Source organism: Takifugu rubripes, chromosome 11 (genome assembly GCF_901000725.2).
Source record: "Takifugu rubripes chromosome 11, fTakRub1.2, whole genome shotgun sequence".
Classification (NCBI taxonomy): domain Eukaryota; kingdom Metazoa; phylum Chordata; class Actinopteri; order Tetraodontiformes; family Tetraodontidae; genus Takifugu; species Takifugu rubripes.
Window position 1 is genome coordinate 14536508 of NC_042295.1, and position 10000 is coordinate 14546507.

Sequence of the window (10000 nt, forward strand, 5' to 3'; positions counted from 1 at the left end):
GAAGTAGACGGCCGAGACGCTCTCAAGTTATTTTCTGTCTTCGAGACAACAGAAATTGCTTCGGATATTCGAAAGGACTTTTTTTTTTACTATTATATCAAAGCTTCTGCCTCTTGCACGTATCATCTGTTCACATCAGTCCCTCACGTGCATCCGTTTTATTGTAAAAGCACACAAATAGAAAATTAAAAGGTGTCATTGTTCAGTTATTTTTGGCATTATTGCCAATATTACGGCAGAGAAGCGCTTACGTCTCTGGCTTCGTTGTGACGTTAAAAAAGATAATAACGAGGCGGACAGTCAAAATGGACTAGGAATTATACAATGACAAGATAGATAAACAGCGGCGAGGCTTTAGTGGCTGGACTCCAGCTGGTGGAACGGGCAGCACCGCCGACCTCAGCCGGAATCTTGTAAATTGCATTTTTCCGCGGTTGTGGATGTGGGAATAGAAATGCTCCAGAGAGCTGAGTTCATAATGGAGGTGCAGTTTTTAAGTGGATGTTTAACCACTGAAACAAGACAGAGAGCCCCCCCCCCCCCCCCACCCCCCTTCTGCTCATTTGGTTCTTCAAAGCTGGGAGTTCAGTGGAACAGAGCTCATTCTCACAGTCTGGGATGCGCACGACTGACCTCCTCGTGCACCGAATGCACATTACTCACATTCTAAGGAAAAGGGGAAACATTCTGCAAGGTGTTCTGACCTTTTCGCCATTTTGTGGCTGCTTAGTGGGTGAAGAACCCTCAGTTGTGGATACACCTTCTCCTTTAATGGGCCTTCTTTAGTTCCATGATTATTTACGTTGTAGGTTCTCACCGAGGGCATCAAACCTATGAATTAAGGCCAAAATAACACAAAACATTCTTCCAAATAACCACCATTTGCCTTGATATCTGCTTTTGCACGCTCTCGGCTTGCTTCTGCTTGTTGCTTTTCCCCAGTAGAGGTTCCTCAGCAGCTTTACTATAAAGGCTGAGTCTCCTCTGAACACATGATGCAGAGATGTGTCTTTACTAGAAATCTGTGTGGGATCTAATGTGAGGTGCTCTTCACTGGTGAATCCAGAGGCTGCTGACTCGGGTGAATTCGTCCTCGGCAGCAGAGGCGACTCTCGTCCCTCCCTTCCTGGGGCAGTCGTCACGCCAGTTTCGTCGGTGCGTCAATGCACCGTTGGTTAAATGTACATGCCACACACACACACACACGCTATTTATACAGCACTAATCAATTCTCAGCGGACTCACTCGACCACCTCCACAGGATTAAAAAAGGCTCTCTCTGGTGCCAGGTTCACAGAGGTGGAGGACTGAAAATCGATGCTTGTTTATTCTGCAGGCTGCTGCAGCTGCAGCCACCGCCTGTAATGGTAAAGATGTCCCCACGTCCGTCGCTGTGGTTTTCCTTTACAATGGAGAACAAACCAACGTTTGGCTGCTCCATTAGCCAACGACACCTTCGCTGTTTCTGTAGAAAAATCATTGTAAAAATCAAAAACTGCCAACAGAAGGCTAAACTGGCGCTAACCATGTCCGCGCGCTGGATGCACTCATTCATAAAGATTTAATTGTCTTTTAATGTTAAGTAGCGGAATATTTTAAGTGCGCTCCGACCGAAGCCTGCTCAGATATAGGTGGCGCAGCAGCGAGCTCCGCCTCTGGTGCCATTACGGCATGTTTATCATGTAGTGACATATGTAATGGTAATAATGCCTTTCTTGCTCAGCAGGAGGTCACAGGAAGCGGCGGAGATCAGGCCTCGGGGCTAATTAACACAGTCTATATGAAAACACGCTGTAACGTGTGCTGGGAGTCAGCCTGCAGCGCCCCCCCCCCCCCCGATGCCCAGGAGACCGTGGCACAACAACACAGAGGCAGCTTTTTATCTGCAAATGCTTGAAGTGTTCTTTGCAGCTGTTAGTCGACCACCGCGGCTCTCAGCTGAGAGCGTTCCACGGAAACGTCTTAATTATTGTTTACGCATTAAGACGCTGGTGAAATCTCCCAGCGTTTCTCAAGTGCTGCACGGGAAGCGTGGAGAGCGCGGCTGATGGGAAAACCTAAAGTTAAAAGCTGGGAAGGTTCTGTGCTCGCCTCCCTCGTCCTGTCTTCTCTGTCATCTTGCTTCTCGACTCCTCCTCAGTCCCGACTCCCTCCTTCCCCGTTCTGTTGAGCAGGCGGATCAATAGCACTATCTTCGCAGCTTAATTATGTAAAGGAAGCGCTGGGCGCCATTATCATGATGGCAGCCGCGTCTGTAGTCGGGGTCAGTCAGACGGGAAGAAAGGCTGAGAAAGAAGCTGTCAGACAGACAAAGGGGAGGGTGAATTAACTGCTGAGGCCCTGACCTCATCAGCCCCCCGACAGCTCGCCAAGACACTTCGATTCTACTCTGACCGGCTCCGGCAGCTCTCAGGCAGGTTATGGGGCCGCGAATCGTACGGAAATACAGAAATTCTGCCTGCTGCACATAAATGGATTACTCCCATTTTAAAACAAGGTGGAGAAACTGCTTTAGGTTGTTGTTTTTTTTCCACTCTGGCAAATAAAAAATTTGCAATAAGGTGTTTTCTTCTCAAATGAAATCTCATTTTGTGGAGAAAAATGAATTTTCCGAATGTTTTTTACTGAATTTGTGTGTTGAGAATGTTTGCTGATTCAATTTTCTTCACTGTTTCAGGGCAGCTTAACTCTCAACACCCCTTGACTTTGGTTTGGGTAAGTCAACTCCCCCCCCCCCCACACACACACACACACATACATGCACATATAATACATTATAATGCAATATTAAGAGAGAAGAGAAGGAAAATGAAAGGAAAATCTTTGGCAAGAAGTCTGCTTGTGTGTGTTTGTGTGTTAGCTGGTAACTTGAGTCTCCCCACATTTGTAGCTTTTTTATTTTCTCTGCTTCTTCTGGCTGCAGATTCTTTCTGTTTTCAGAGGGTTGTTTTTTTTCCCCGTCTGTGCACGCCTGCAGGTGATCTCAGCAGGTAGCGCATCATCACTAAAGAGGCAGATATGTTCTCAGCAGTCCAGTCTTTATTGGTAGGCCGGCTCTTCCAACCCAGCCAGGAGTGAAAATAATATCAAATAATGTAAAATATAACTGTCTGCATGGACAAATATCTCTGTCTCCTGCCTGCCCCTGTTCTCTGTCTCCTGCCCCCCCCACACACACACACAGATCTTTCATAATAATTCCAGCAGGACTCGCCGGAGGCTTCACTTCTTCCCTGATTCCAGCCATTGTGTTTCTGATGAAATAGCAGCCCACCTTGGGGAATTTGAACCTCTAACCTTTCAACTACCACTTCTTTACCAACAAACCAATCCATTATTCCCCACCAAACAACCCGTATCGATGCACTGTGCGAGGTTTAGATTACATGAAAGAAAGATGATTGAGCCGAAATCGATGCTTTTCATTAGGACGCTCACATCCGTGTGTGCGAAAGAAATAAAATCGATACGAGTCACAGCTGAGAGTCGGAGCCTTTGTTCTTGTTAGAATTCTCATTTATATGTGAGCTGCGTTGAGAATAAATTAGATGTCTCTGTTTTTGTCTTTAAATCTACAATGCACCCGAGCACCCTTCATTTTTGATTTGAAATGTCCTTTAACTCATGCTAATGTACTCTGGTGCCGACACTTCAGCACCCAGGTGTCAGGCTAACGTCTCCGTCCGCTCACCCTCTAAACTGCTCAGTTTCTTCTCAATCGCCAACATTTAAGGAGCCTCATGTAAACGCTCCGGACCGTCTCGGCTGAGGACGCCGCCTCCGCCTGTGTGTAGTCAGTGTGGCGTGAAACGAAGCTTCAGCTCCTGAAAAAGTATCTAAAATGAGTTGTAGAGCAGCTGCACGGCTGGCTGGCTGTCTCAGAGGAGTGTGTGTGGGTGTGTGTGTGTGTGTTCTGGTGCGTGGTGCATGGAGAGCATATCTGCTGATTAATGATGACACAGAAACGCCTCGACTATCTTCCTCCGTGAGCCTTTAGCTGATGCTTTTCCTCCTTTTTACACCCTCCATTCCTTTGGTAGACACACACAGACAGCAACACTTTTTCTGATTCCTGCTCCATTAACAGTCCCTAATGAGGTCAGACAGGAGCGCGGGTGGGACGCTATATTTGTCATAGCACCACTTAACCTCAGAACCTTTCCACACAGTTGCACCTCCGCTTTCTCCCTCTGTCTATGAGGCGCTTCTGAGTTGCTCTGGTGTTGCGCAGGATGGAATCCTGTCTGAGAGGAGGTCGCTCCCAGCTCCACCTTTTCCACTTTTATCTCTGTGATATTTGAGTCTTTGGCTGCTGATCCCGATTCTTTCCCTCTTCTCATTTGCTATTCTGACCTGGGTGGGTTACGTCTCGTGTGTCCCGGTGCTAAACGAAGGCCGGCCGCAGTAATCACAACACATATACCATAACATGTACCTGCATTAAAATTGTAAAGCGACCTCATTTGAAACACGTGGCGGCGTCTTTCTGTTTACATACATGCAGGCACGCACGGAGGTGTGCACGTTTGCACCTGGTGTCTCTTTCACCTCTCAAATGGTGACCACTGATGTAAAGAACTATTCCTTAGGAGTTGAAGTGGTAGTGGGACACACACACACACACACACACACACACACATACACACACACACACACACACAGTAAGCACTGGAAACAAAAGAGTGACAGTAGATTTTGTCTCAGGTGAGTCTGAACCAAAAGGATCGTAAAATCCAAAATGACTCTGGCTCAGATTAATGGTGTGTTGAAGGAGGAGGGAGGGGAACAGACAGATCAGGATCATGCAGGGGCGCCCAGGCTACATTCACTGCCTGTTCCAAACTCAGAAATACCTAAAAAGAAGCAATTCCTTCTGCCGCGGAGCTGAGAGACAAACGTGGATGACGGATCGCTGTCGCTGCTCAGCCGTTCAGCCGTGTCTGTGGAGGATCTGGAGGGAAATTAGTGGCATAACTCTCAAAGCATCTCTTTAGCCTGCATGGCTGAACTGAGCCTCTGACTGATCCAAAGTGAAAGTGAGGTAAACAATTTGGATTAAATAAGACTCCGGCGCTCCAGATGGGGAGCAGGAAGTAAAGCCGGTCTTTGGTTTTTCTTCATTTTCTTCTGACACCTACTTCCTGCTAGCATAGAAGCATATTTGGGATTGATTGTCTCTCCAAAGCCGATGCGCGACAGGTATGAGACGACACCGTCTACTGAGCTCTGCGGCCGAGGGACTTGATGTCAGCAGCTACCGTGGAGCTGGAGCTATTGAGTCTCCTCTACTGCGGCGTATTCACCTGAAATAGAGGAGGCGTCGGGTATGAAGCTGTAATAGACCAATATTTTTGCCAGAGCAAATTGTTTTTAGCTCTGCGTTACTCTGTTCCTACTCTGCCGTCCGTGCTTGACTGAGCTTGTGTCATCCTCCCAACATCTGGGGGAGATTAAAATTCGGTGTAAAATAAATGGTTTCCATTGAGCCATGTCACCACAATCCATGTCTCTTCTCGGCGCGGGAGGTAATTTATGGGCAAAATAAAGGAAATGGCTCGGATGGATGCTTTATATTTATCAACACTGTTCGGAAAGTGTGAAATGTGCAATTCTGCTTCCTGTTTGTAACAGGCTGGTTATAAGAAATGGATTTTTGCTGCTTTCATGCATTCTTGATGGAGGTTACCTACTATAGTTGCCTCTCTTCTGAGCTCTCCCAGTTAATGCCTTTATTCTTCTGAATCTCAATATTACCGTACAGGAATAGTTATTATTTGTACTGAGGTCTTTGGATTCCATTAAAACTGCCTCATTTGAAACCTTTGATGTTGTGTTTTTAACATTCAAACATGGAGATAATCGACGGCTGTACGTTCACAACTGTTGCTATAATCTGCATGTTGATAGAACAACGAGGCACCAAAGATGCTGACATCCTGCCCCAGGTCAGCGTGGAGCGGCCAGAGGCATCCGCTGGGGTGCTCTTTGAATCAGACCGTGCATGTGTTGATCACCTTCTGTCCACATTTGTGATGATGTGCCTTGACCGGAGAGCTGGGCCAGGACAGCCCAGCTGCTCCTGTGGATGCTCTTTACTTTTCACAACTTTGCATCCTGGCAAGGAAAACAAATTCCAGTCACAGCTTTAATTTTTGCACATTTTGCAAATGAGCTGATTGTTGAGGCGGCGCCATTACAGCTGCCTTCATAATTCCAAAAATGCCACCCCGAAGACACTGGGAACATTTGCATAAATCAGCATCCCGAACACATTTCTGTTCAGCACCACTGGGAGACTTTAGGGAGTCGAAATGGATGGATTAAAGGATTGTGTTCTCCGTAATACCAACAACTTGTGAAGCAGAATTAAGCTCATTTAAGCGAGGTCTCGCATGCATCCTTGCTTGTTTCACGGAACCTGCAAAGTACTCGGTTAACCAGGCATCAATAGTCAAGAGCAACATGAAAAACCCAAGCTGATGAATGTTTATCCTGCTGGCTGCTCCAGCCCGTTGAATCGTACTTCATTTAAAAGTTCTATTTGTGAGACGGCCGTGCAGAAAGCTGTGGTGCATGTGTCAGCCGGTCTCTTTGTGGGAGCCTTTCAACCATGGCGGCGGGGCAGCGGCGCTGGCCTTTCCTGCACTGTAGGATTCGCTCTGACAGCGGGTCACAGTCTGCGTGCTTTCATCGCACCCAGGTTTATGGTGTATCTTGTGATCAGGATGGAGCTCTTCTGGTGTGGTGGATGTGCTGCTGAAGCGTCTTTGGAGGAAGCAAATGCTGAATAAACGCGGAGCAGAGCACGTGTGATCCTTTAACCTACAGCGGTGGAGCCCAGAACTGTTAGGAATTACAGTGTGTGACCATCCATAAGCGCAGGTAAGATGATAACATGGGGGAGTTCCAGAGAAACAGCCTTCCCAACTGCTGGATATGCGTCTCCATAGCTCCACCTTCAACCCCGTTCATCTGAATACTGAGCTCATTAAATTATTTAGTGTTTGCTTTGACTGCTCAGAAGAAATCCCACCTCGGAGGCACGTTCTGCGCTGCTCACTTAATCAGGCAGGGGCTTTTCCAGTATTTTTGTTTCATTAGACGATGCATTATTAAAATTATGGAACGAAACATCCCATTCAATGCAAATCTCCTCGCGGAGCCAAGGATGATTTACGTCTCTGCTGGTGAAGCTCACATTTCACCTGCTATTAAAAGCAGTAGGCAACACTCATTCTGCCATCTCCTGCCATCACATTTAAGTACTGGAGGAGGAGGAGGAGGAGGAGGAGGAGGAGAAGGAGAAGGAGAAGGAGAAGGAGAAGGAGAAGGAGAAGGAGGAGGAGGAAGAGAAGCAGAAGGAGGAGGAGGATTAGGAGGAGGAGAAGGAGAAGAAGGAGGAGGAGGAGAAGGAGAAGAAGGAGGAGGAGGAGGAAGAGAAGGAGGAGGAGGATTAGGAGAAGGAGGAGGAGAAGGAGAAGGAGAAGGAGGAAGAGAAGCAGAAGGAGGAGGAAGATTAGGAGGAGGAGAAGGAGAAGAAGGATGAGAAGGAGGAGGAGGAGAAGGAGAAGAAGGATGAGGAGGAGGAAGATTAGGAGAAGGAGGAGGAGGAGGAAGAGAAGGAGGAGGAGGAGGAAGATTAGGAGAAGGAGGAGGAAGAGGAAGAGAAGGAGAAGGAGGAAGAGAAGCAGAAGGAGGAGGAGGAAGAGAAGGAGGAGGAGGAAGAGAAGGAGGAGGAAGATTAGGAGGAGGAAGAGGAGAAGGAGGAAGAGGAAGAATGATTAATTTGAATTCAGGCTGGTGTGAAATTGCAGGTTTAATAGGTAGATATTTGTTGTCTGCCACATTCTTCGGGCGGCTAAATAATGACACGCGTGTCTCCACGTTTAGAGCGGCGCCGCACACGTTCCCCCGAAGCACGACGGCTTAACGCCATCAAAAATTGAAGTGCTGTAACACAGAAAAGAGAAGCCGTTAACGTTCCTGCCTCATCTTCCGTGCACGCCGGGGTGCAGGTGTGACACGTGACAGCGCTCAAGCGAGGCTCCACGGGTCAGGTGGGAGAGGAGCGAGTGACCATAAGAGGAACACACACCGACCTTTACGGGGGAGGCGGCAGGTCTGTGCTGGAGCAGCGGTAGTGGGTGAATAATTCAGGAGGAATATGTGTGTTTTAAACATTTCTCTGTCTCCCTCAGAAAGCAGGGAGAGGTGACAGGCCTGGTACTGTGGAGTCAGCTAAACGTGACATACAGTCGAACCTGGACAGGCTTTTACAGCCACAGTCCAGAGCCTTCAGAAAATCATATTTCACTTATATAAAAGCACTTTCACTGGTTGTAGTGTACGCCGTCCTGGAGGAGAGGAAGCTGAGTCATTGTCAAGTGTTTAGATGACGATGAGGATGTTCGAAGGCTCGAGATGTGGATGCGGGAACGCAAGAGGCAGATTAATCATCTGGAATAATAAATACCCAGAGAACTGGAGAAATGGCTCGGTGCAATAGTGGGAGTAGTAACAGAGGAAGACGAGAGAGGTCACGTTACGTAACAGAACCGTCGTTACGTCGTGATTATTTCGTAACATCTGCTGAGTAAAAGCAGAATGACCCGAGATCTACTGGAATTCAACGTGATTAGGAGGAAGATATGAAGCTCCAGCATGGAGATGCTTTAGAGTTATTATTTCTAGAATAGGAAAGCTAGAGAGCGTGTGTGTGTGTGTGTGTGTGTGTGTGTGTGTGTGTGTGTGTGTGTGTGCGCGCGCGCTGCAGGCGTTTTGCTCCTCACCATCATGACTGATGATTTATTGTGTTTTCTGGATGATGAAAGATAAAAACAACTATGTTTCATATCAACAACATGTCCCAGAGAAGAAGCAATCTAAAGTTTCCTCTCCTGTAACACAAACTTCTGATCTCTTTTGCAAACGCAAAAGAATCTGTGGAGACGTTAAATGGGCCCCAGACGGTGATGCACAGGCTCGGGCCAGAAAAGCAGCTCGTTTTATAGCGTTATTGTGAAAAGATGATGGTTCTTTTCTTCCCAATAAGGGTTTTATGTACATGTGGATGAATGAAATAAGGTTTTGCTCTTGTTTCTTGTGGTGAAAGAGTAACAAACGGACGACTGCTGCAGTTCTTGTGAGGAAATATGAGGCAAATGATTCATATTTTTAAGACACATTAGAACGCTGCTTCAAATGCAAATGGTCAGAGGAAGTCACGTGGAAGTAGCACCTGAGGCTGCTACCTAGCCTCTGCTGCCTGCTAATTAGCTGGGAAATGAACGCACACACACACACACACACACACACACACACACACACACACACACTAATGTTTGCTAATGAGGGGAGCATTACCCCCCCCCCCCACTGCCTGGGGGTTGAAAACTCCTGCATTACTGAGGATGGTTTACCTTGAAGATGTTTAATGTACATCGTTTGTTTGCATTCGTGTGTTTGTGAGGTCGTCCTCAGTTTTATACTCTTTTCATGGACATTTGGATCATTTAAAGTGTTTTGGAAGATGTGAAGTCTGCTGCTGCTGCTCTGCTGCTGCTGCTGCTCTGCTGCTGCTACTACTACTACTACTACTACTGCTGCTGCTGCTGCTCTGCTGCTGCTACTACTACTACTACTACTACTACTACTGCTGCTGCTGCTACTACTACTGCTGCTGCTGCTGCTGCTCTGCTGCTCTGCTGCTGCTCTGCTGCTGCTACTACTACTACTACTACTACTACTACTGCTGCTGCTGCTACTACTACTGCTGCTGCTGCTGCTGCTCTGCTGCTCTGCTGCTGCTCTGCTGCTGCTCTGCTGCTGCTGCTGCTCTGCTGCTGCTCTGCTGCTGCTGCTGCTCTGCTGCTGCTCTGCTGCTGCTCTGCTGCTGCTCTGCTGCTGCTCTGCTGCTGCTGCTGCTGCTGCTCTGCTGCTGCTCTGCTGCTACTACTACTACTACTACTACTGCTGCTGCTGCTGCTACTACTACTGCTGC

At 47.6% G+C, this 10000-nt stretch overlaps 1 protein-coding gene across 1 annotated transcript in view; it reads left to right on the top strand.

Annotated features, from left to right (window-relative positions):
- The window catches only part of slc8a2b (solute carrier family 8 member 2b), a 44279-nt gene that overhangs the window by 13530 nt on the left and 20749 nt on the right, over positions 1–10000 (top strand). The window contains exon 2 of the mRNA XM_003968703.3: positions 2678–2715. The gene's annotated coding sequence lies outside the window, so the exon portion shown is untranslated. The remainder of the gene's footprint in view (positions 1–2677; positions 2716–10000) is intronic.